The following is a 27,056-nucleotide window of genomic DNA, read 5'->3' as shown; positions in this document are numbered from 1 at the left end:
TTGAGTTGTCAGACACAACTGTAAAATAATTACTTAATGAGGAAGCAAGTTCAACACAGGTTTTGTTCCAAGTTTTTTACTTTTAGGGTGGCAATCATTAAATCCTCGTGAAATTTCGAGCATTTGTCTGATCCCCACAAATGATTTTTATGTTACCTAAAATGAAGTTCTTAGAGAAGATAAACGAGACAGAATAAAGGGATAAAGTTTGTCGGCCTGTCCTTCGAAACAAGGAGGCTTAAAGTGTGGTGCATACTTTTTCATAGGAAATATCTCCGAAAGCCACAATAGCTACGGAAACATCTGTCTTCAGGTGATCAAAACTGGAAGCACCTATAATGTACACTTTGTTACTTGTGTTATCTAGGTGAATATGGTGTAGCATTGTCTCAGAGAAAATTGTCTTTGAAAAGTAATGAGTTTTAGTCATTCATAGTGCCTAACAACAAAATCAAGCATCAATTATCTAGTTGGTTGGGTTGTTGTTTAACGCTGCACTCAGCAATATTCCAGATATATGAGGACAGTCTATAAATAATCAAATCTAGGCCATACAATCCTGTGATCAACAGCATGAGCATCGATACGATGGGATACAATTGGGATACGATGACCAAGTCAGCGAGCCTGACCACCCGATCCCGTTAGTCGCCTCGTATGACAAGCATGGGTTACTGAAGACCAATTCTAACCCGGATCTTTATGGGCTCAGTCATTTAGTATTTAATCTGAACCGTTTTTTTTTCATTACCCTCAATTTAAAAGTTACTTTTCTTGAAATCCTGGTTTGATAAGGGTATCCCTGAATGTACAGTAAAGGCAGATCAGTGTTTGTCACATGAGGAATGTAATGAAATGCATATCTGTTCATCAGTTTAGAATTCTACAGTGTTAGTAAAACAGTTCTCTGAAAATGTCTCTGAAATTTTCTAATGATTCCGTGGACGACTAGTGCTGTGTGGTTGAAACTATTTGTAGTACATTTGTTTTACTGAAGTTAATACTACTCAACTTTGTAAGGGATATTTTATCTTATGTATTGATTCCCTCCCCTGATTATGTCACTAATGACAGCATGCACATGTGTGATGGCAAGTATTTCAACATCCTCATAAAAAGTTGAGTAGTACATGTATATTGGAAAAGGTGCAATAAATACTTTCATAGAACAGGGACCATGATGAAGGAGGGATGCAAGGTTACAGGCCAAGCAAACATATTTTGAACAATTAAAATTGAAAATTTTAAATGAAACTATACCATTCAACTTTTGATAAGGATCATTAAGTTTCTTATCTATTTCAGAATACTCTTGCCATATAATAAGAGTTTTGAGTATCATGGAAAGATAAGTATCTCTATCAAATGAGGCATAGTATATCATAAGATATATCTTATTACATTGCCTTTTAGATACAGAAACACTCAACAGAGAATCTCTTCATTTTCAGGGCCTAGATTTTCGGGAGCATTTTACACTTTGGTGTTTTCAAATATTTTGGTTTTGGACTTTAAGGGTCTGTATGGCAGCACATTCGATGAAAAAACATTGAAATTGTATAAGTGAAGGTTTTAAAATTGTTTAACTGAAACTATTTCTTTTCAAACACTTTACGGCAGAAAAATCTTTTATCTATCATCTTTGATGTTTTTTTTTAAGATAGTTTCAAAGACTTAAGTGCTAATGTTCTCTTGCAGACACATGTTCACTTAATCTCTTTCAACCCTTCAAACTCTCGTCAGATGGTTTCAAAAGGTTGTAATCACCATTATTCAACATATTAAAAAAGTTAATTGAAAAAGTATTCCTGGTATTCACTCATTCTGTCATTAAAAATTCTAGTTACGACTTGCACGTGGGTAAAACATGTAGGCACATTATGATTTACTGCATCAAGAGATGTTTGCGATGGGAGTAACTTAAAGTTCTGTATCAATCCAAAACAAAAATATGTAAGGAAAATATTGTATGTGCTTTGAAAATAGATTAAAATACCGTAAATTACAGTGAAAGGGACAACAAGTGAACGGGGCCTGAATACAGTTAGATCCATCAGTCTTTTATAAGTGAGTTTATATACATACCTTCATGACGTGGATATAGGGCAATATAAGTGCCATTATTATTATTATTATTATTACATTGTTTACTGTACTACGTTTATGATGTTCTCCTCTATTAACCATCAAAAAACATGTCTGAGAAATTGTGTCCCTTTCCTTAGGGACTCAGGTTAAAATATGTCTAACCCCATGATAATAGGATCAGGAAGTCATGCCATCTCAGTGAATTGCTTGAGTGGGTGTCATCCCTGACTGAATGTTAAGATGCTCATGATATTGACCTCTGGTTTGTCTGGGCTGTTAATTCGAGGTCACAGTGACATAGGCTAGATATTGCTGATGCAGCATAAAAGGAAACCCAACATTACAACCCTAATGGCAAGGCTTCCAGTTCGCTGAAGGGGTTTTGATGTTGATAGTTTTTTGTCTGCACATTATGCACAAAATATATTTTTTTTCTCCAAAATACTGAATCCCTGAGAGGAGATTGCTCATTATACCTGGGTGCACATTAGATTCGGATGCGCACTAGACTAAAAAGTAATGCTATCTTCCTGCCAAGCTGCTCACTTGTCATCCCTGCTAAGGAGAAGCACCTTCTCAACATCGCGATTTATGTCGTATTATTTATGACAGTGGAGTGTTAAGATGTCTGTGTGAGATGGGTCCAGTCTTGTGAAGCACGGTCTTATTCACAGGTCGAGGTGTTGAGTCCCGGCAGTCAAGGAATTTGTCACTATCAGGCTGTCATATATTGTGTTGTCACACACAGTCATGTCAAGAGGGGAGCATTTTGATAAGAGATTCTCGGTCTGAGCACCTACAGGACGTTTAATCTTGTGAGGCTGCAGACATGGTGGACGACGGAGGCATGATGGAGCATACGTTGTCACAGATTGCAGGTTCACATTGACAAAGTTGTGTTATAACTCATTTAATAACACACACAGGTGATAAGATTGTTCATAGAATACCTTATAATTCAGTGGTATTCGGTCAGATCTGATTTAACAGGAGTGTTTACGGGTCTGTATTGCTCTTCTGTAGCTCAACACCAAACAGGAGTGATGTACAAAGAGAAAGGTTGTAGAACTGCTACACTGTTGGGTTGTAATTGTTATGAAGGGATCTCATAGTGAAGCATTGATTTAATACCGCTTTGAAAAATATTTCAGTTACATATCATCTTGTTTGTCTGACTGTTTATGATGCATGGATCCCACGGCAGTGAAGAGTTTGGTTTAAAGACGCTGTGAGGAGCATTTCAGTTATATTGCAGCACTGTCGTCTCACATTAGGTGAAAGCTGATATGGATGGAAGATGTTCAGCATCCTTGAAAACTTGAGATTTATATAGGGGGGCACTAACACTTATATCAGGAAAGCCTGACATATCAGAAGTGTTGCGATACATAAAACACCTACTTGAAGAATAAGAAATTGCATGTGCACCTATTAATCATTTCACCGCCTCCGTGGTGTAGTGGTTAGAGCGTTCACCTCGAGAGAGGAAGGTCGCAGGTTTGATCCTTGACCGCATCATACCAAAAGATGTTTAAATATGGTACTTGTTGCTCCCTGGCAGGCGCTCAGCATTAATGGGTAAAACAAAGCTTTTTGTCGGCTCGGAGTCAGTATCATGTGTCTGAGTGGGGTATTCATGCTTAACTGCTTAACTGCTTAAGTCTGGGCTAGTACAAGCAGCCGCACATACGCATGTATGCACATCGTCATATGAGCGAAATATTCTCAAGCACGACGTTAAACCCAATTTCACCTCACCTCACCTCACTATTAATGATTTCACTAGTAGTAAATGCATTATTTTTTCACAAAATATTTATTTAAAGTTAAAACATTTACTCAAGTTGTATATGGTATGTTTACTCAAAGATCTTGAATGTTTTGAAAAAAGATTAAAATTCAGGTGGTGCCTGTATGTTCTTCAGGTGGATGAAGTCAACCAGTTCTTGGTTGATTATGTTTCAACCATTCCTCGAAGGTGGTTAACACTTTGGGTCAAGCTAAAGGTCTGGGTGGTGGCTGGGCAGGAGGGAGGAGTCGTTCTGTCATGTCCAGATCCCCCTACCCCTCTAACTGTTTTGCCTTTTCATGAGGAACATACACAGGCACACGCACGCACACACAAATCACCCCCTACCTCCAATCACCCTACTTTGAAAAAACACCATGGACCGACATTAAGACACCCATTATCACTTCAACAAGAGGGGTGGTTGGGTAGCTTAGTGGTTAAAGTGTTCGCTCGTCATGCTGAAGACCGGGTTCAATTCCCCACGTGGGTACAGTATGTGAAGCACATTTCTGGTGTTCCCCGGCATGATGTTGCTGGAATATTGCTAAAAGCCTCGTAAAATTAAACTCACTGATTTCAGCAAGTGGTTCACATGACTGTATCATGATGTATACACAAGTAATAGAGTGGCCAAGTCACTTGATACTGTGAGAATATACCATGGAATATCAAGGCAGAAGTTTTCACAATGCCCTGATTCAGCAGTTCATAATGAAAGCTGTTGATGCGCATGTTGTCTGGGTTTCCAGTAACATTTGGTGCCTCTCATAGCTGTATAAATTGTACACTTCATAAAGCTTTGTAATGCTCCATGCTTCCTCTGCATGACGATTCTGGTATGATAAAGCAATCAATATCGATAACACGCAGGCATGTTACTCAAACACTGACATGAAAAGACGTCCATTTATCTCCCAGATGTGGCTCACAAGCGTAGTGTCGAGCCTGCACTTGGTCGTCTCCATTGTTCCTGGTTGTCTGTACAATTACTTCGAATTTAAGTGCAGCATTAAAAACCTGTAGTAGATGAGACATTGATAGTGAAAGACCAACTGTTGTGCCAAGTACAGATCATGTTGATAAATCAGACCAATTGCCCAGGCTCCATCCAGACATTAGCTATGATAGCCCGATAAATCCAAACATTTTTGGTGACAACCAGATGGATCCACTCATTAGTGGTGACAACCATGTGGATCCAGACATTTGTGGTGACGAGATGGATCCAGTTATTGGTGGTTACAACCATATGTTTATCCAGACATTGGTGGTTACAACCAGATGGATCCAGTCATTGGTGGTTACAACCATGTTTATCCAGACATTGGTGGTTATTACAACCAGATGGATCCAGTCATTGGTGGTGACGACCAGATGAATCCAGTCGTTGGTGGTGACAACCATGTGGATCCAGTCATTGGTGGTGACAACCATGTGGATCCAGACATTGGTAGTTACAACCATGTTTATCCAGACATTGGTCGTTACAACCTGATGGATCCAGTCATTGGTGGTGATGACCAGATGGTTCCAGTCATTGATGGTTACAATCAGATGGATCCTTTCATTGATGGTTACAATCAGATTGATCTAGTCATTGGTGGTTACAACCATGTTTATCCAGACATTGGTGGTTATTACAACCAGATGGATACAGTCATTGGTGGTGACGACCAGATGAATCCAGTCGTTGGTGGTGACAACCATGTGGATCAAGTCATTGTTGGTGACAACCATGTTTATCCAGACATTGGTAGTTACAACCATGTTCATCAGACATCGGTGGTTGCAACCTGATGGATCCGGTCATTGGTGGTGATGACCAGATGGATCCAGTCATTGATGGTTACAATCAGATTGATCTAGTCATTGGTGGTTACAATCAGATGGATCCAGTCATTGTTGGTGAAAACCTGATGGATCCAGTCATTGTTGGTGACAACCTGATGGATCCAGACATACGTGGTGGATCCAGACATATGTGGTGACAACCAGATGGACCCAGATAATGGTGGTGACATCCAGATGGATCCAATCATTTGTGGTTACAACTAGATGGCTCCCGTCATTGGTGATGACAACCAGATGGAATTAGACATAAACGCTCCAAAAGGTCTCTCTGCTACATCAACAGCAAACAGTGGATCACACATTTTATGCCCTTGAGATGTATATACTACCCAGAACACTGCCGAAATATTTGTGGAAATTGTTCAGGAACTTGAAGCTGTTCAATTACCTGTGTTGACAATCAACACGGCAGCCCATTTGTACAGATGGGTGCACACTTTGTTCAGTAGTGGAGAGGCAGGAATTAACCTGACTTTAGTTGTACATTGATGCGTCTTTGACAAGGTGGCTGGTGCCATTCTGACGCTCACACCACACACTTGAGAAACAAGTGTTCATGGTTGTTGCTCCACAAACACATCAGCTAGAGTAGGTTGAAATCAAATAAGGAATAATTAGTATCTGAACCTATGTTAGCTTTTGCTTAATGTTTTTCAGTTTTGTTTGAAAAATCTTTCTTAATCTGTCATGAGGGATTCTCTGTGTGCAGCAGCAAGACTCCACTTAAGTCAATGAAGCGTTTCTTGTCTTTTTGATATGTTTGTACTGGTCAAAGGCTTTTAGTGTATTTTATTCAATTAGTACTCTATATTTCACAATTCCATTTGGTATCTGTGTCCCCCCTTGTTTAATCCATTCAAAACAACAGGCAGACAAATATGTTATCATCCATTGATAGTTTAGTGGGTAACATAGGCTCCAGTTGGATGAGACCAAGTCAGAATGTGTCACCTTACCAGATTTATGGCAGTTTTAGCTGATATGTAAACTTGGGAGACATGGCAACACTTTTATGAGGATTTAACATATTGGTACAGTTGACCAGCAAGCACCTGCCATGAGACTGCCTCACTGTAGAGTAAGGTTAGGCCAACATAATTCAATCATTATTCATCCAAATGTCATCCAACTTTGTCTGAATTTTTATCAAGGTATTGTTCAGGCATTTGTATACAATAACTTCATTGGATGTGTTTCACTCAAAGCACACGCATGCATGCATAGGCCCAAAAAGAAGAAAAAAACAGTGATTTTCTTCATCAATAAAGGAACATAGGGACCACAAGGGATGTAGGCAGGGAGTTTCGTGGTCAGGTGGGCTGGGGTTTGAAAATCTTATAATTGATTCATTACAGTCGAAGACGAAGGCTGTGGCATAACAAGGTGTAATGGAGGATGGTGTGAAACCCTCGACTAGAATAGACAGCCAATTAAACATAGATACACAATTAGACACATTGGACCATTGGGAGATGGTGATATCTGTATCTGATGCAAGGGCATTAATAATTGATGCTAGTGTTTCACCTGTTGATGTGGCAGGAAGAGAAGCTGTTACAGTGTTGTAACCGTTAATTGAGTGGTTGCAGACAACACTGCGGTCAGTCCCAGCAGGCAATTTGAGGGTTTTGCAGCTTCCAGACTATTCCAAACGGTATCACTTCATTTCTGATAGGATTGTCATTTTCTGTTAATGTTGGCTATGAAGGCGAAATTAAATACTGAACATGTTTCAAGGAATACTTTAAATCATTCGTGGATAGTTTATCAATATGTATGAAATATGTTTATCAATATGTATGAAATATGTTTATCAATATGTATGAAATATGTTTATCAATATGTATGAAATATCTAATATGTATGAAATATGTTAATCAATATGTATGAAATATGTTAATTAATATGTATGAAATATGTTTAAATATGTTAAATATGTTTATCAATATGTATGAAATATGTTTATCAATATGTATGAAATATGTTAATTAATATGTATGAAATATGTTAATTAATATGTATGAAATATGTTTATCAATATGTATGAAATATGTTTATCAATATGTATGAAATATGTTTATCAATATGTATGAAATATGTTAATTAATATGTATGAAATATGTTAATTAATATGTATGAAATATGTTAATTAATATGTATGAAATATATTTTAATAAAATTTTTTTATCAAAACAACTGACAAAGCAGAGAATGATTTTCCAGGTGTCGATTGAAAGGCAGAAAGATTGTGAGTTTTTTATCTATTTCACAGTGATTGTCTAGTATTTACCTGGTATAGTTGAATTAGAAATGACCAAACCATTTGACTGTGAATGTATATTTGTGAAATGTTTATAGTAATTAAACTAAAAAAACATGACTCTTTAATTAAGATTGAGAGTGGGCTTCAGCTCATACCTTACTCTGGATGAGTTGGTGCCTTGGGTAACGTGTTGACTGATGTCTTTCTGTGAGATGTAAGGTTTAGATGTGAGGCATGTGATCCTCTGCTTCACACTGTTACAGTGTGTAATGCCATTGAAGCATATGTGAATGCATAAAAATATTTCAGTTAAATTAAATAGATAAATTTGAACAGTCTTTAGGGAATGGTAATTTATTGTTGGTGCAGACGGTCATGAAAAAGTGTTACTTGCATTTGTTGGATCAAGAAGCAAATAATAGATTTCATGTCCTTAGAATATGAGAACATGATACTGTTGCTGATAAAATCTCGCTTCCTCCTCTACATCTGTGGAGATTATGGGTGATAATTGTCCTTTCCCCAGTTGGGAGTCTAGTTGCCCAAGGAATTAGACCAATTGGTTTGAGTCGATGATGACTGATTACTAGTCACCAACCCGACCATCAGATCCTTTTATCACCTCTTGTGCATGCATAGTTTTCTGGGGACCTATTAAGTGTATTTTTCTGTTAGTTACTTAAAACAAATCAGTCTGATAATGACCGATCAGCTAATTAGTCAGCTCATATTCAGTGCTTGATGTAACCTATCATGCCTTTACAGGTCGATAAGTCTGATTCTTTATTTTGCCTGCAGTTATGATCAAATTACCTGCTGAAGTTTTGCTCCATTGTCATGTTACCATGGCAACAAGTCAGGTTGTACTATCTGGAATGTAGTGTTTAGAATGAGATGCCAATAGTCAGTACTGCCTTGTCAGCTAATGATATCATGGTCTTCAGGGAGCAGTCATTGAAACATTTCCATGGAACCTGTTAATCAGGGCTTTCACCACGTAAAGTTGATTCTTCTTGCAAGGCACAAATGTGATGACTACTTGTTAGGATAAGCTAGAACATTTAACTAAGCATTACATTACACAGAAGTATGACTTCTGAAGGGCCAAATCTGGTGAATTCAAGGGCTGGCTGTCCCTGTGGTAGTTTTAAGTACTGTTTACCTAATGACTTGAAACCATTATTTGACCCCAACTGTCAATCTCTCTGTTGGACAGAGTTGTAAATGGATCATTGAATCTAAGCACAGATGTGTGGTGAAAAAGACTTTCAGGGTATTTAGTATTGTCACCTGTACATTTCCTTTAACTAGTGCTTTTTTTACCCAATGTTTCCTTCCTCGTCACGCTTATCTGGGAAAATGTTATCGTAATGTGCCAAAATCATAAATACTTGGCCACATATTTCAGGAGCATATGCCACTTGGTCCTCTGTCAGGTCACACACCAGGTAAAGTTCAGCAAAAGTACTACCAACTAGTAACTAGTTACCTGGGTTACCATAGTCGAGAGTTTGGGGGCATTATTTAAATGTAAAAGATCTAATTTATATGAAACTAAGTTGGGAACCTTCGAGTATCCATTATGCTATGAGTCAGCCTGGCTGTCACAAAAATGATAACGATACAAAATGTTTTATTACTGATTGGTTAAACAAATATAAGTGCAGTATATGTTATTTTGAATTTTATGGGAAAATAACTGAGTAGTAATATTTGGTTGCGTCTCATATTTTCCGTCAGAAACACTTATAAGTATTATGGTACCTAATTGGCTGGCATGATCTTGAAAAAATGGAACATATCCCACCTGGGCGGTCAATAAATTTCTGAGGTGGAAAATAAATACATTATACACTGTCATGAAGAAAACAATTTTCACTTTGATACTGTGAATGTTGGAGAGACATTTAACGTCCATTCCTTCACTAATTAGCCCAGCAGAAATGAGGATGTAAGTGCTTGCAATGTATTCTTAATTGAGGATGATCGGAATTCCTGATAATTAGATTTTAAGCTTGATAAGTTGTCTTTGAATGTCAAAGAGGAAATATTTGTTGCCACATATAGCCATCTATAATTGTCCCTTAACTTGCGCAAGTCTCTTAGAAAAGATTATTTGTTTAAATCATAATTCTGAGATTATATGAACCATCAGAACAAGTATTTTGCATAAAAAACTGGCGTCTTATACTGTCTGCTTATGTAGACTTGCCCATTATCAGGGTAGAAATACTAGACATCCATAGATGTAATTCAGTATCATTTGGTTCAGCCTTGTGACTCATCATTCAGTACAGACTGAGCAAGACTAGATTGTCCTTTCAATCTGTCATTTACATATTTGATTGAAAGGAATGTGGTGTCCTAACACAAGCATGGTGAGAAATGGATACTTTCACTTTTACCAAACCATTGGTCTTGCAGGCCAAAGCATAAAGATCACAGAACCTCTGGAGGTCAATGACAGTGAAAGAGTCACATTCCCTTTGCTGCTACTAATTACTCTTGACAACAAATTATGAGGTCTTATTTCCATAACCACCAAGTTACTGTGTAGAAGGCCAGGGGGATCCTTGCAATGGCCCACAAGTTGTATGTTTGAGATTGACAGGGTTTTCAGATTCAAATACAAGACCAACCCCCAACAAAACCCAGAATTTCAACGCTGATTGGTATTGCCGGCCCAAATGGAAAACGTAAAAGAAATGGAGGAAATTTGAGAATCTGGAACCAAACTTTTTACTTTGTCCTTCTAATTACTGAAATTTGTGACCAGAATATAGTGGTACTTTCAAATTTAAACTTCATGCCCCATTTTGTAAATATTCATGTTTTTATCTTTAAATGAAAGAAAAATAATAAATACTGCTGAAACAAAGTTGATGATATTCAAATGTGCTCACCTTTTGGAATGAGTTGCTCGACCTGAGGTGACCAGTATATTGCGTCCACTACCACTTGATGTGGGAACACCACCTTCTCCGGAGTCACAGGAGGCACACCAACCTCCTGGAAGTGTAATGGCGGTTTTGTGAACACCTCTTCCGAAGAGTTTTTCAGATTATCAAACACATTTGTGGGGTTTCTATCTGCAGCATCCTCGTCGTAGTCTTCATCGGGGTCGATGTCGTCATCCTCGTACTCATCCTTGTCATCTTCCTCATCCTCATCCTGTATCACCACCTTCTCGATGTCTTCCTCGTAGGAGTATTCATCGTCAATGTCTTTTCTTCGATTTGGGAACAAAAAATTTATCAACCTTCCTAAACAAAATAGGTTTCTTATCCTTAGCTGCTTTGACGTTCTCTAGAACAATGTCAGGCTGAATTGTCTCCCCTTTCCGCATCAGGACAACTCCCTTGCGTTGACCGTATTCTGAGTCGCGGGCGGCTTGGGGTTTCCTGTCCACCAATGGTAAACCTGCAGCATGGATGTAGTTGTTGTCGTGCTGCTGCGACAGTTGACGCAGCTTCATCCTGTACGCCGAAGGGTTTGCTGCGCTGACATGCATGTCGATGTCTCCATCGGAGGAGTTGAGCTGATGTATCATCACATTGAGCAGTAACACAAAACAGAAACCGAAGGAGAAAATTGTAAGAAAGAGGGTCTTCACCCTCCTCACACTGAAGCTCCTCATGGTGGATGTGCTGGATCTAGATTACGCGCTCGTGGATTGTGTGGATTTCTTGGGATCTGTAATACTGATCATTTTGACTGATTTACACACAGAGAATGATGACCATTTAAAGCTTTGTGTCTTGAATATGTAGAAGACATCCATAGAGCATCCAAGTAACCACATAAACAATGAAACTGTGCACACTTATAACCTGTGATTGCAACGTGCAGTCTTCAACACTATATGATCCTGCCGGTATATAACCCAGTGTATTCCCTTCTTGGCAGGGCCATTACACACAATATCAACCAGGGAGCTCACAGGACCGACTGACTGCCAACACCAGACTGTCCACTTTATTGTCCACTTGGATGGTAATAGGGTGTGTTATACAGATTATTTCCCACAATTGCCCATGTCATTGTATGGTATGTCCAGCTTCTGTTGACTTCCAGCACACCTGCAGGAGACAAGCTTGCATTAGAAACCACTGACCCCTGGTAATGCCACCTATTGTGATCTGCTCGCTGCAGCAGATACATGCCACACAGCACCTCGTTCAGTGTGTCCACTCAAAGGGGCAGTTGACCAGAACCTGTAATTGGGCCTGTCAGACAACAATAGGTAGTTGATGTATTTCCATTCATACCTCTAGCTGGATGGTTCTGTATTCATCACAGTTAAATCAACATTGGTTAGTGGCATGTACACATCCTGCTGGTGGAACATACCCCTGTAATTATTGTTCCAGGTGAAACACACACCTGTAATTAAGAATGTGTGCCTTCTCCACTGGACTGGATTGTTTTATTACCATATACCTTTATCCATGTCCACACTCCATTAAGTCCAGGTGGGGCAGGCCATTTAATCAGAGCAACAAATTGGATCTTTTATTAATGTGATCAGTGTCACTTGTTGATCACTTTTAACTAATTCTTGGATAACTGTATATGCATTTTGCCCGTTTATCCACAAATCTGATAATTCCTTTGAACATTAGTGTCAGATCACACTGAATAATCTGTCTCTGGCTCCGTCCCAAAAGCTAGAATCAGAATTGTTTTTTCGCGTAGTATCTGTGAGTCCAACACCTGAGAAGCTTACATCAATATGTGCACAGGTGTCCCGGCAATAGAGGATCATTGCGGATTAACAGCACTAATTTGCAGAATGTCTGAAATTTAAAACAAAAAAGTTGTGACAAAATGATATTAAATGGGATTAAATATGTAAGTTATGTGGATAGTATTAAGATTAAGTATATCATCTTACAGGTTGTTTAATTCTTAATACAGGATAAGGTAGGATGACGTGCGTGACTCACTCAGTGTTTGTTGGTTTATGTAATTAAGCAATTAAGCAATCAAGCAAGCAAGCATGCACTCTCTCAATCTTGCTCTCTCACAAGAAAACTAACTTAATGTTTGAAAGATGTTAAAACAAAAGGAGGTACACTGCTGGTTCCTGAAATCAGAGACTAGCTCAATCGTATATGAGCTGAAAAAAATGTAGTTCTTGGGATATAAGCTTCAATTAATATTTCTGATATAATATTCAATATATCCCTAATAAAAATATCAAGGATTGCCTTCCTGTTATATATACTACACACACCCTATTACAATAATTACCATCTGTATGTATAAGGAAGTCCGATATATACTACACACACACCATATTACAATAATTACTGTCTAATAGTGGTGTGAAGAGCTTCAGGACAAGGGGAGGTTTGAGAAAGGGCCTGTTTCCTCACTTGCATTACACTTTATGTTTACAAGGGGCCGCCTTGAAGGAGCGACCGGCCACTACACTCAAGTCAATTGCCTTTGTGCATGCAGGGAGTTGACGAGCCACCCTTTTCAAATTCTGTGTACCTTTCTGTGCTTGTGTTGTGGACGATCGCACTTTCAGCAGGCGAGACTTGGCTCCTCTGCACACAAACCCATCATTGCAAACATTTCATCTTACGCCTGGGAGTCAGAAAAACATGTCACCCAGTGCCTGCAAACACGTTCTTCGTTGGGGACAGCAACATCTGCGACAGTGGTGATGGTGCGTAGTGGAGGCATGGCTGTTACTGATGGTGCAGCATGGAAGCTTGGGTGTTTCCCAGGTTTGTCTGGCGGCACTCTTCTTGCAGGATTGAGTATGGTTTGGGGTTGATCTGAGTCTTTAGATGCTGCTGATGAACCTGGTGGAGGATAGTTGCCTCAGTAACTGTACCAACGAGACCTGGAAATATAAATGATTCTGATTTTCAAAGATTGATAACAATTTTGAATCTGTTAATGTTTCTACCTTTTGCATATGTCCAAAGCTTTATTTAAGCTTAAGTCAAGGAAATCTCCCAGATTTTTATCAAAGGGGTTTGATGGGTTAGGGTCAATGTTTTGGAATATACTGGTTTAGTTTGGCTTGGGTATTAAACTCAAAGCAAGTTCAGAAATATGGGATTCTTTCTAATTATGGTAATTTATTTGCCATGGCATGGTGAGATATTATCATTGCTAAACTGTCATGCTGTAACAGATTAACTGCTGTAAATTGAAAGGATCAGGTGTTCTTTAAGGGCGGTGGGGACGCCTAGTGGTTAAAGCGTTCGCTCGTCACGCCGAAGACCCGGGTTCAATTCCCCACATGGGTACAATGTGTGAAGCCCATTTCTGGCGTCCCCTGCCATGATATTGCTGGAATATTGCTAAAAGCGGTGTAAAACTAAAATTTCTTCAGCTTCTGCTTCTGTCATTGCCTGCCCTAAACATGGGCATTTCTCTTTTGTAGATCACAAAATGCTTTATATAGTCTGAGCTCAGTAGTTTTGTGGAGATAGCCAGTTACATCAGCTCAGACAAGACGCTTCGATTATAAGATAATTCTTGGCTCTAGGGCTGTCGGCTAGTTATCTAGCACTCAATGAGAATAACTTCAGTAAGAATAGAAGATCTTGATCAACTAGAACCTGAGACTTACATTAAGTCTCTGAAATAAAAAAAAACAAATCTTTTTAGTTTGTATGGGTTAAATTGTATTTTTAGATAAAATTCCATGAGACCAAGATGATATCTTCATGACATCTTCATGATATTTACACTTGGCAAAGTATTGTACACTTGCTTGGTCATATTCAGATATGTTTGTTTCTGCTGCTTTCAGGAAAACAGACCGCCTCTGTGGTGTAGTGGTTAGAGCGTCCGCCCGGAGAGCGGAAGGTTGCGGGTTCAATCCCCGACCGCGTCATACCAAAAGACGTTAAAATATGGTACTTCGTGGTCCCTGCCTGGCGCTCGGCATTAATGGGTACAACAAGGACTGGTCGGCTCGGAGTCAGTATAATGTGTCTGAGTGGGGTATTCATGCTTCACTGCGGCATGGTATCTCAGTGGGCTAGCACTATAAAACCAGCTGCAGTCTGGGCTAGTACAAGCAGCCACACATACACATACACACGCATGCACATCGTCATATGAGCGAAATATTCTCAAGCACGACGTAAAACCCAATTTCACCTCGCCTCACCTCACCTCACCTCACCTCACCTCACCTCACCTCAGGAAAACATAGTCTACCTTCAAGATCCAAGGGAATTAATGTTAAAGGGAGCCCAACTCAAGATAGAGCAAGTCTAGATTGCCTCATCCTTTTGGATATTATTATATTCATTTGTTTTGTAGAAATACATTTTTAAATGATACCATTTTATTTCTGGGACCAAATATCAGTCAAAGGAAAACATGATCTGTTTGATTGGCATTTTAGAAGTGGTCAGTAGTAAGAAAGTAAGATACATTATGGATAACACTTTCTTTATTATATACGATGCAATGTTTTAGTATAGATTCTTATACCGTTGTGAAGCAGGATCTATACCGAAACGTCCATCATATATCCTAATGAACTTGTTATTCATAAAGTATCTTACTCCTTTCTTTTCAAAGGAAAACATGAAATCAGAGTATAGATATCTGCCATTCCTGTGAGTCTGAATTCTAGCAACAAGATCTGTCACTACAGAGCCAGGTTTGCAAAGGACAGATCACATGAAACCATGCTCCACCTAATCCGTGCGTGGTGTCAAAAGCTGGAGAGAAAACAAAGAAAGGAATCCCCAGATTTCAGGAGCACAGCATCTCTGTTCTGATGAATATTCTATATTAGTTTCCCGAACACGGTGCTTAACAGCCCCTTTTGTGTTTGGTGACAGGCCCTCACAGGGGGCTGGTGAGGAAACTCCGGCAACAGATCCTGGTGTCAGACCTTGGGTTCCAGCATCAAGCGGAGGTGATCGCAGGCCAGACTTACAATAAATCAATACTGATTTCTTCTACTCCTCCCCCACCCCCACCCCCCTAATACTGATAGTTCCCGTTTGATCGGGGATGACCAGTAGACAATGGTGGAAGGTGAGTCACATTGTCGAGGTCTAGTGGGTATATTCACCGATCTCTGACTCACAGTGAGGACAATGAAGACACACAGAGCTTCTTACAGAATCAGTCTGCAGAACGTTGAGCCGACTCGTTGGTCGCACCCTTCTCATGCTTCCCAATTTGTGACTAATATGCATTTTGTCAATACCGTTTCGGGGAGCTGGGAAATTCATCATGCTGGTTTTAAAGCCTCTTGTCTCATAATGTTGAGTAGCTCTTTGAAGACTGCCAGATTCTTTCAGAAAACACATTTCTTTTCTCATCGAGGGACTGGAGAGACATGAAATTGCCTCTCGGAAATTTAAGAAATTTCAGCTAATGATAGGGTTCATCTACACATGGAGACTCACATGTAACCGCTTCATGGTTTTTGTCAATTGGCGTCCAAAGAAATTTAATATTTTGCTGAAAATTAGCATGGTGTTTTATTGCAGGCATTTCAGATGTAAATTTGCAGATATTTTTCTTTACTTAACACATGCAGTGCAGCACATAAAGGACAGGCATCTGTACTCTCTTGTTTTATAAGGCGGCTTTAATGGCTGGCGTCGAGATCTGATTACTGCTGCACCATGCACACAGGACGTTAATGTGGGTACTGAAGTGGACTTAATCCACGAGCTTGGGGGTCACACCAGGGAGAAGTGCTGCAGATTACCAGACCCCCTGACCTCTGGGGCTTACTCTTGTTGAGCAAACCACCAACAAAGACAATCTTATGCACGGGTTTGACATGGAGATAGGTGTGTTGAACATAGAGAGGTATTTACCTACTGGTTTATCAAAATGAGCTAGAGTATCAGCCTTCTATCATGTTCAGTATCTTATATGTAGCATGGCAGTCAGCCAATTATGATAAGCAAGGAGCAGGCAATGCTGAAGATGGTTGTGGCTGATCAGGTCATACATCGGGTAAAATGATACACCAAGTCAGCCAGGCCTGTTTAGAGCAGGGATAGTTGCAGTTACTTTCTGCAGTTCGTCCATTCTCACTTTAAGATGTATGTTGGGTGATGGATGATGGCAATCAGGGGGGTGTTTAGTTGTTGTTTTTTTTGTTTATTAAACACCAAACTCAGCCATATTCCATATATATGGCAGTGGTCTGTAAATAATTCAGTCTGGAGCAGACAATCCAGTGATCAACACCATAAGCATCGATCTGCGCATCTGGGATACAATCAGATGTGTCAACCAGGGTGGTGTTTAGGATGTATATTTGTGGTGATTTGGGTGGTAAAGTCTGGAGGTAAGCAGGGTCTTCATGATGGGGGTGAGGGTGATGGCATCCATTCCACTTCACGATTCATGTAACTTTGAGGGAATTAAAGACTCTTATACCATATCTTTATAAGAATAATACCCCTAGAATGTGTTCCAAATACATGTTTCAAATATAGATGAGTAACCCGGAATCCCAGATTCAAATATAAACATGCCCACCAGGCAGTATTGCACCGTATATTGTGACTTTTACCCCACCCTCACCTTCGCAATGGAGGTAAGCTGTAGTGCTATTTCATTGCATGAGTTTCATCTTGTGTTGGGCATCAAATTCGTTTCTTATTGTTTGAACACTTTCCAGATGAAAATTTCTAAATCCTCAAATGAACACAAAATTATGTTTTCCCAATTTCATTGCATTTTGTTGATATTCTGGTAACCGAATCGACTTGAACCTCCCATAGTGCATAAACCGCATGACTCCTTGCATCCAAGTGACTTTTCTCATCAAAGATTTGGAATCTCAGAAATGTAGAGTAAACAAGATAAAATAAGTGATAATTGTGATAGCACATGAGAGGTGCAGAAATATATGGAAACATTATCCGGACATGGCTGTATGAAGTCATCAATGTGTTTCGTACAAGCCAACGGCATTTCCCAAATATTATTGTTCCTGTGTATAACTATCCAAGGGTTTATCAGGGTTTGTCTGAGTGCCCCTGGTTGACTAACTGGGTGGAAAATCATCATTTTTTAAACATTTTTTAAAAGTTCCTGTTTCCCATGTTTGACTTTACAGTAATTTAGAAATAGGCATTAAGGACTCAAAATTGTGATTTGTCTAAAGTTCTCATTTTCTGAAATTCTGATATTTTGTCATTGCTGTATGTAGAAATAGGCATTAAGGCCTCTGAGGATTTACTGGTGCTCCTATCAGTAATATACAATTACTTCCACAAAGCCGACCAGTGAAGACCGGGTTAGAATTGGTCTTCAGCAACCCATGCTTGTCATAAGGGGAAAATAATGGGATCGGGTGGTCAGGCTCGCTGACTTGGTTGACACACGTCATCGTATATCCCATTTCTGTAGATCGATGCTCATGCTGATATCACTGGATTGTCTGATCCAGAATCGATTATTTATAGACCACCGCCATACAGCTGGAATATTGCTGAGTGTGGCGTTAAACAACTAACCAATCTACAGAGCCACGACATGATAGTGATGATAGTGATAGCTTGTGATCAAACAAGCAATTTCTTATGATTATGGAAAGGTTATAATCACTTCTATTACAGTTGATTAACATAAATAGGAGAAATTCATTTTTGAAAGTTTAAGTGATATTTACTCAACGCTTGGGGCTAAATAATCACCTCGGAGCAGATCTGGATGAAGCCATGATAAGGAGAATGTTGAAGACAGATTGATGAAACAGCGAGGAATTATATGACAGCAGTGTTGTCAGAATAATCCCCGGGGAATTCTGCTGGATTCTGATGAAGGGTTCCAATGATCAGTATGTATGAGACATCCAGAATGATGTTGATAACACTACAGTAGGTTTTAAAAAGCTCGCTGCTCCCCAGATAGCGATAAGCCTACTGTAATTTGTATACATCAGAATATCAGACATTAGCAGCATGAGATCTGACAGGTCTATCGAAATGCTCGACAGTCAGGAAAACAATTACCAGGAATATCTCACCGAGAAGCATCTGACTTTCAAATGTATTGATATTACATTATACAGCTTGTGGTGGCCACTACAGTGCAGGCTTGGAGGGAGCAGTGGATTGTTCCACAGCGATACTGAATACTCTTGTAAACTGAGGGAAGGCTGCTTCTGAGGACCACGCTGATGGGAGACTTACCACTGATGGGAGACTTACCTCGCACATGTAGAACTATACTGCTGATGATGTATTTGTCATCATGAAGCATGAGACGACACCGTGCCCCTCGTCCTACCGATTCGATGTGGTCATTGTACTGACATATCACTCAGCCACATGGGAACACACAGCCAGCAATTCAGTGGTGACAAAATCATTCTCCAGTGTTAAAAAATGTCCTACAGAAGTGGTTGACTGAATGAAGTTGAAAGGCTGTACTTTGTTGACACTGGCCCAGTCATGAATATAGACTGCTTGTCACAGAGTTCTCATGCCAGCTTACAGAGAATTTGTAGTCCGTCGTCACGTTGTCTTGCCGAGACTACCACACTGTTGTGACGAGCACTGCTTCAATCTCCGCTCTCTCCTTCGATCTCCTGGCTAAGCCCTGTCTGTCCCTTCTGAAGGCTTAGTCTGCCACTGTGAGGTGTAAACTGACGAGGGATTTACCCTCAACAGATAAACCCTCTTCAATCTTATTGGCTCGTAGCTGTGACATGAATACCCAACACAACTGCTGTTTGAGGCTCACCGGTGTTTCCTCCATTCATGATTCGCACGTTCTGTTGTATTCAGATATTACATAATTTGTAGAGAGAGAGCAGTCATTTCCACAGGGTCCTGTCGATGTTGTTGTCGCTCTGTCCCAGACAGGCCTTTGTCCCAGGGTCCTTCCCCTGCCTTGGAGCACCTGTCAGTAGACTGTGTCCTCTCATCTACAGATGAATGACCAGGCACAGGTCACACTAGGCAGTCACAATAAAGACACAAACTGCTGACAGAACACAGCTTTACACAGCTGCAGGACACTTTTCTTTATTTCCTCTTTCTTCAATTTTTAAGATTTTTATTCAGCTAACAAGACAATGTTAGTTTCTACTGTGGAAAACAATATTCCAGCTGTAATATTGTAGCTTGTTAATTGCAACTGCACTGTGAAACTTGTAAGTGTCATGAGCAATGACATATTTCTTTGTTGATACAGTGACTTCAAACTTCCCAAGTCTCAGAGACTGACCACCCAAATTAGTTTCGTGACACTGAAGACAATCAGTAGTTCTAAGTTTCTAGTCTGGATCCAATCAGGACACAGGGTAGACAGTATGTACTAGCCAGTATGGACATCTGGGTCCCTCTCTAAGGACACAGGATCACTTCACCTTATAGATATAATACTCAATGTAAGGAGGCGTGGCCACCTCACTTCTGAGGGTTTAACAGGAAAAATTTTCCATGTAAGGACACCTGACCACCTCACTTTGCTATTGATAAAGTACTCAATGTAATAAGACCTGACAAGTTCAGTTCTGAGGGTTAACTGCAGATGGAATACCCCATAGCACATGACCACCTCCTCAGTTCTGAGGGTTTACTGCAGATGGAGTACCCCATGTAGCACATGACCACCTACCTCAGTTCTGAGGGTTTACTGCAGATGGAGTACCCCATAGCACACATGACCACCACCTCAGTTCTGAGGGTTTACTGCAGATGGAGTACCCCCATGTAGCACATGACCACCTCAGTTCTAAGGGTTTACTGCAGATGGAGTACCCCATGTAGCACATGACCACCACCTCAGTTCTGAGGGTTTACTGCAGATGGAGTACCCCATGTAGCACATGACCACCTCAGTTCTGAGGGTTTACTGCAGTTGGATTACCCCATGTAGCACATGACCACCTCAGTTCTGAGGGTTTACTACAGATGCAGTTACCTATGTAGATACCTCTCTTTGGAGGGTTTGCAAATGAAGTATCCCCTGTATGAACATCATTTCAAAGGTTATACTACAGACTTCAAAACACCTGCCTGACTGGAGGCTGATTTCACATATTGTAGAAAACTTAGTAAGCCACAGTTTTTATATCCCATAAAGGTAATGTTCACAGTTTATGGCCTCAATGAATAGCTCAGGGCCTGCGGTGCATAAAGACGGTCATTGTGGTTGTAGTGATTTCACTTCCTATTGTTTGTTCAGTATTAAATATCCAATTACATGTACCAAGCCTCAAGAAAGGTATTATATTGGCTGCAGAGCTGCTCAGACGAATGCTCCTAGGTTCCTTGGCACAGATACAGTTTATAAAAGAAACTAAACACCCTTTCAAGCATGCATGGTTGTGAGTGTTTAGAAGTTTCAAACTGGTTTCCGTTGATGTTAAATTTCACGTGGCCAAGAAAAGGTTTTAAGTTTTGTTATTGAGTGCACTGGTTGATTACGCTGAAGGTACACCCATACCCACACCAGACCAGACCCCTCTACAGCTGACCCAGCATGGAGTGATGGTTGAAACATCACCCCTCGACACACCCCTCTACAGCTGACCTGGCATGGAGTAATGGATGAAACATCACCCCCCGACACGCCCCTCTACAGCTGACCTGGCATGGTGTAATGGTTGAAACATCACCCCCCGACACGCCCCTCTACAGCTGACCTGGCATGGTGTAATGGTTGAAACATCACCCCCCGACACGCCCCTCTACAGCTGACCTGGCATGGTGTAATAGTTGAAACATCACCCACGACCCCCACGCCCTCTACAGCTGACCTGGCATGGTGTAATGGTTGAAACATCACCCCCGACACCCCTCTACAGCTGACCTGGCATGGAGTGATGGTTGAAACATCACCCCCCCACCCCTCTACAGCTGACCTGGCATGGAGTGATGGATGAAACATCACCCCGACCCACCCCTCTACAGCTGACCCAGCATGGAGGTGATGGTTGAAACATCACACACCCCCCACACGCCCTCTACAGCTGACCTGGCATGGAGTGATGGTTGAAACATCACACACCACCCCCCGCCACAGCCCCTCTACAGCTGACCTGGCATGGAGTGATGGGGTGATGGTTGAACATCACCCCCCGACCGCCCCTCTACAGCTGACCTGGCATGGTGTGATGGTTGAAACATCACCCCCCGACACGCCCCTCTACAGCTGACCTGGCATGGAGTGATGGTTGAAACATCACCCACCCCCACACCCCGACATGGTTGAAACATCATCCCTCTACAGCTGACACTGGCATGGAGTGATGGTTGAAACATCACACACACCCCGACACGCCCCTCTACAGCTGACCTGGCATGGAGTGATGGTTGAAACATCACACACACCCCGACACACCCCTCTACAGCTGACCCAGCATGGAGTGATGGTTGAAACATCACCCCACCCCCAACCCACCCCAACACGCCCCTCTACAGCTGACCCAGCATGGAGTGATGGTTGAAACATCACCCACCCCAACCCACCCCAACACGCCCTCTACAGCTGACCTGGCATGGAGTGATGGTTGAAACATCACCCCGACACCCCAACCCCCTCTACAGCTGACCTGGCATGGAGTGATGGTTGAAACATCACCCACCCCAACCCACCCAACACGCCCCTCTACAGCTGACCTGGCATGGTGAAACATCACCCACACCCCCTGAAACATCACCCCACACGCCCCTCTACAGCTGACCTGGCATGGAGTGATGGTTGAAACATCACGCCATGACACATCCCTCTACAGCTGACACAGCATGGAGTGATGGTTGAAATATCAACCCCCCGACACGCCCCTCTACAGCTGACCTGGCATGGAGTGATGGTTGAAACATCACGCCATGACCATGACACGCCCTCTACAGCTGACACAGCATGGAGTAATGGTTGAAATATCAACCCCCCGACACGCCCCTCTACAGCTGACCCGGCATGGAGTGATGGTTGAAATATCACGCCATGACACACCCCTCTACAGCTGACACAGCATGGAGTAATGGTTGAAATATCAACCCCCCGACCCGGCCAACCCACCCCATCTGGCGTGGAGTGATGGTTGAAACATCACCCACCCCAACCCGGCATGGCTGACCCAGCATGGATGATGGTTGAAACATCACACCATGACACACCCCCTCTACAGCTGACCTGGCAGCATGGAGTGGTGGTTGAAACATCACACACACCCCCTCTACACACACCCCTCTACAGCTGACCTGGCATGGAATGTGATGGTTGAAACAGTACTCCTCCACACGCCCCTCTACAGCTGACACAGCATGGAGTAATGGTTGAAATATCAACCCCCGACACACCCCTCTACAGCTGACCCAGCATGGAGTGATGGTTGAAATATCATGCCATGACACACCCCTCTCTACAGCTGGTTGAAATATCAACCCACCCCCCTACAGCTGACCTCATGGAGTGACAGCATGGAATGATGGTTGAAACAGTACTCCTCCACACGCCCCTCTACAGCTGACCCGGCATGGAGTGATGGTTGAAACATCACCCTTTGATACCCCCCTCTACAGCTGACGCAGCATGGAGTGATGGTTTACAGTCTGTGTGTACACTGTCGCCTTTCCTTTGTGCATTACCAGCATTTTCACTGGTGAAGATAAAAACGTGCCAAATTTGCCAGCTTTGTGTGAGCACATTGTTTGGTATTCTCAGGTAGTGTGTATGTCCATGTTTAGCGGAGACGCTAGCTGTACCCATTGCACCGACCACTCCAATAAATCTCGCATTCCCGTGGCTCGTGTAAATATTGAACTCCGAGATGTGTGCAGATGCGACTTTGTCACTGCTTTTTGTTGCGAAAAAGTAATTGTTCCCATTTGGATGGCTTGAGATCCTGTTGTGATTATTTACTGAACATAATTTAATTTTATTTTTTTAATGCTAATTTATGCTATGAATTCAAATGTTCAATATTTCTCAGTGGTAGATGCAGTCTTGTTATGAGATTCCATTTTGAAAAATATCTGGGGATACTGTAATTGTATTAGTAATTAGTTTAGATGGATTTGTAATATACATTTCAACTTTTGATAAGGATATTGTGACTATCCACTGTTTGGAAGTATTGTCATGAAAGTAGTATCTGATATTCCAGTAGAAGTGAATCATGCTCAGAATGGTTAAAACATTATGATTCAATGATACATTGTTCACCATTTTGCGACAGTAGGAACAGTTCTGGTAACCATGTCAAGTGATTACTGGTACAGAACTATTGGCTTCCTTTAATTAACATTGTCCAGGTACTAATGAGCTGGTGAATGGTGACCATTGCTATGAATCTGTATGCATGTGTTCCGAAAGCCCTGGAGATACTCTGTCACTCAGCACACATACTGTTGGTCAGAGTTTGTTGTGCTGAGAGTTAAGTCTGGAGATGTCTAACTGTGTCAATACTGTGATGAACTGTGCCTGTTCCTCCGTGTCATTGTGGTCCTGTGAAGGTCTGAGGTCACTAGTACCCTGTGTTATTGTGAGAATGTACGGACATTGGAAGGAGTTCAGTACAAAATAGGTCCCAGTACCCAGATTGTGTCATTGTAAGGATTTCAGGAAAAAATACGTCCCCAGTACCCAGATTGTGTCATTGTAAGGATTTCTGGGCAAAATCGTTCCCAAGTATCCAGATTGTGTCATTGTAAGGATTTCAGAACAAAATAGGTCCCCAGTACCCAGATTATATCATTGTAAGGATTTCTGGGCAATTTCAAGCATCAAAATGTAAAGATTTCAGGACAAAATAGGTCACCAGTACCCAGGTTATGTCATTGTAAGGATTTCTGGGCAAAATCGTTCCCAAGTATCCAGATTAATGTCATTATGAAGCCAAGTCCACAATATTCTCAATGAGTCCCCATTTCTCCATTACATTTCAGGAAAGACAAGGTCATGGGGGTAGCACATCTTGCAGCTGCCCTGATCCACGTGTGTATGTCATCTAAGAGTGGTTTAATGTGCAGCGTCAATGTATGCATGCTGCACCTTCAGGGAAAAAACCCATATTTGTTGATTTCTGACGGTATCTTGAAAACATTTGATAATGCAACAAAACATGGCCCAACAATGGCGGTTTGTGTAAACCTGACCTGCTGCTTTCTGCCACCTCTCCCACACTTCACCAATTATACATGTGTGAAGTTGTGAGAAAAGGTGGCACCTCTCACAGTATGTGACGTGGTTGTGTGGCAGCCATGTTGTTGTAGAGAACCTATCACTCTTCAAGGGACAAGCTCGAAACATGAGCATAAGATCACCCAGTTATGCCTGTGTTAAAAATCCTCTAATTCCATTTCACATATCTTTGGGTTAGATAACAGGGTGTCATACAAAGCAATCTTTGCACCAAGGTGACTATAACTCTCATACCTAGACTTACACAGATGTAGCATTAGGGGTGCTTTGGTACAATGGCACCCTGGTCATTTCTTTCATCATTTGTGAAATAAACATCATTAAAAGAGTATTTACAAACAACATACAAGCTCCTGATCTTGTTACAGGATAAGCGCAGATGTGTCCATCTAAGAAAGAAGGTATTACTAGGTTGTGTGGAGATTTGTCCGTCCCTTGTTTTGAGATTTGTCTGTGTTGTCACGACGACATGGCAATGTTGTATTGGGATCTGAGAGATTACTTCACAAGGTCGGGATGATATTCACAATTAAAAAAACTGCCATCCTGGGAAATGTGTGAATAACATTATGCACATTAAGCACATTTTGTATTGTCTGTTCTTGTATCGTTGAAATGCAGGAATGGATTGGTTTTGAAATGGATGTTTATTGTAAATGAGAGTAAAGACTGTGTCCCGTGTTGATGTTCTACTTGGTGCGTATAAGTGTAGTCTGGGAGGTGACCTGGGAACTTGTCAACATTTCACCCCTTGGTGTTTGAACAGCACACCACTGGCGCTGTAATGCCACCTTCTGTAGGGCCTGTAATCTCTGAGTAAATAGCCACACGTAATTGGAATACACAGATAACACATTGTGCCCCATTGTGGACACCTTAGCATGTACAAAACCTGGAAAGTAGACACTCCAGTATGCAGCACCTCTGGCTTGTGGACAGCTCAGTATGTGGAACCTTCCCATGTGGACATTCAAGTATGTGATACCTCCAGTACATGGTCCATTTATTCAGTGGAAGCTCAATATTTAGAAGACAACTGATATGTGGACATTCCAACACGAACATGGGCCTTCCACTATAGAGAACTGCTGTAAAATGCCTCTGTACTAAAGTTGTTTATTAAATACCTTCTATGCTACAATGTCTATGTACAAAATGGAATATGCAAAATAACCACAATACCAGAGGACGTGTGTACAGTACTCTCTATACCACATGTCTGCTACTACTATGAACTATACTCTCTATACAGCATGTTCTATGAACAATACTATCTCTGTACCACATGTCTGCTACTACTATGAACTATACTCTCTATACAGCATGTTCTATGAACAATACTATCTCTGTACCACTTGTCTGCTACCACTATGAACTATACTCTCTATACAGCATGTTCTATGAACAATACTATCTCTGTACCACATGTCAGCTACTACTATGAACTATACTCTCTATACAGCATGTTCTATGAACAATACTATCTCTGTACCACATGTCTGCTACTACTATGAACTATACTCTCTATACAGCATGTTCTATGAACAATACTATCTCTGTACCACATGTCTGCTACTACTATGAACTATACTCTCTATACAGCATGTTCTATGAACAATACTATCTCTGTACCACATGTCTGCTACTACTATGAACTATACTCTCTATACAGCATGTTCTATGAACAATACTATCTCTGTACCACATGTCTGCTACCACTATGAACTATACTCTCTATACAGCATGTTCTATGAACAATACTATCTCTGTACCACATGTCTGCTACTACTATGAACTATACTCTCTATACAGCATGTTCTATGAACAATACTATCTCTGTACTCTATGAACTATACTATGAACAATACTCTCTGTACCACATGTCTGCTATATACTAATCTATACAGTATGTTCTATGAACAATACTATCTCTCTATGTTC

General features: G+C 41.0%; 1 protein-coding gene and 1 long non-coding RNA gene across 3 annotated transcripts in view; one reads left to right on the top strand and one right to left on the bottom strand.

Moving 5' to 3' along the window:
• The window catches only part of LOC124280289 (tumor protein p53-inducible protein 11-like), a 468,499-nt gene that overhangs the window by 9,799 nt on the left and 431,644 nt on the right, over positions 1–27,056 (top strand). The gene's annotated exons all lie outside the window — the stretch shown is intronic.
• Positions 11,664–27,056, bottom strand: part of LOC124280290 — a 34,872-nt gene continuing 19,479 nt past the window's right edge. Inside the window, exons 1-3 of one of the 2 annotated variants that reach the window (XR_006899639.1) lie at positions 19,169–19,856; positions 13,494–13,851; positions 11,664–12,790 (exon numbers count right to left, since the gene is read on the bottom strand). This is a non-coding gene — a long non-coding RNA (uncharacterized LOC124280290). Of the gene's footprint in view, positions 12,791–13,493; positions 13,852–19,168; positions 19,857–27,056 lie in introns of those variants that run through there. The other variant, XR_006899638.1, reaches the window with a different exon arrangement.

This window comes from Haliotis rubra, unplaced genomic scaffold, assembly GCF_003918875.1.
Source record: "Haliotis rubra isolate DU_JTF1 unplaced genomic scaffold, ASM391887v1 Scf264, whole genome shotgun sequence".
Classification (NCBI taxonomy): Eukaryota; Metazoa; Mollusca; class Gastropoda; order Lepetellida; family Haliotidae; genus Haliotis; species Haliotis rubra.
This window is presented reverse-complemented; position numbering and strand designations above follow the sequence as displayed.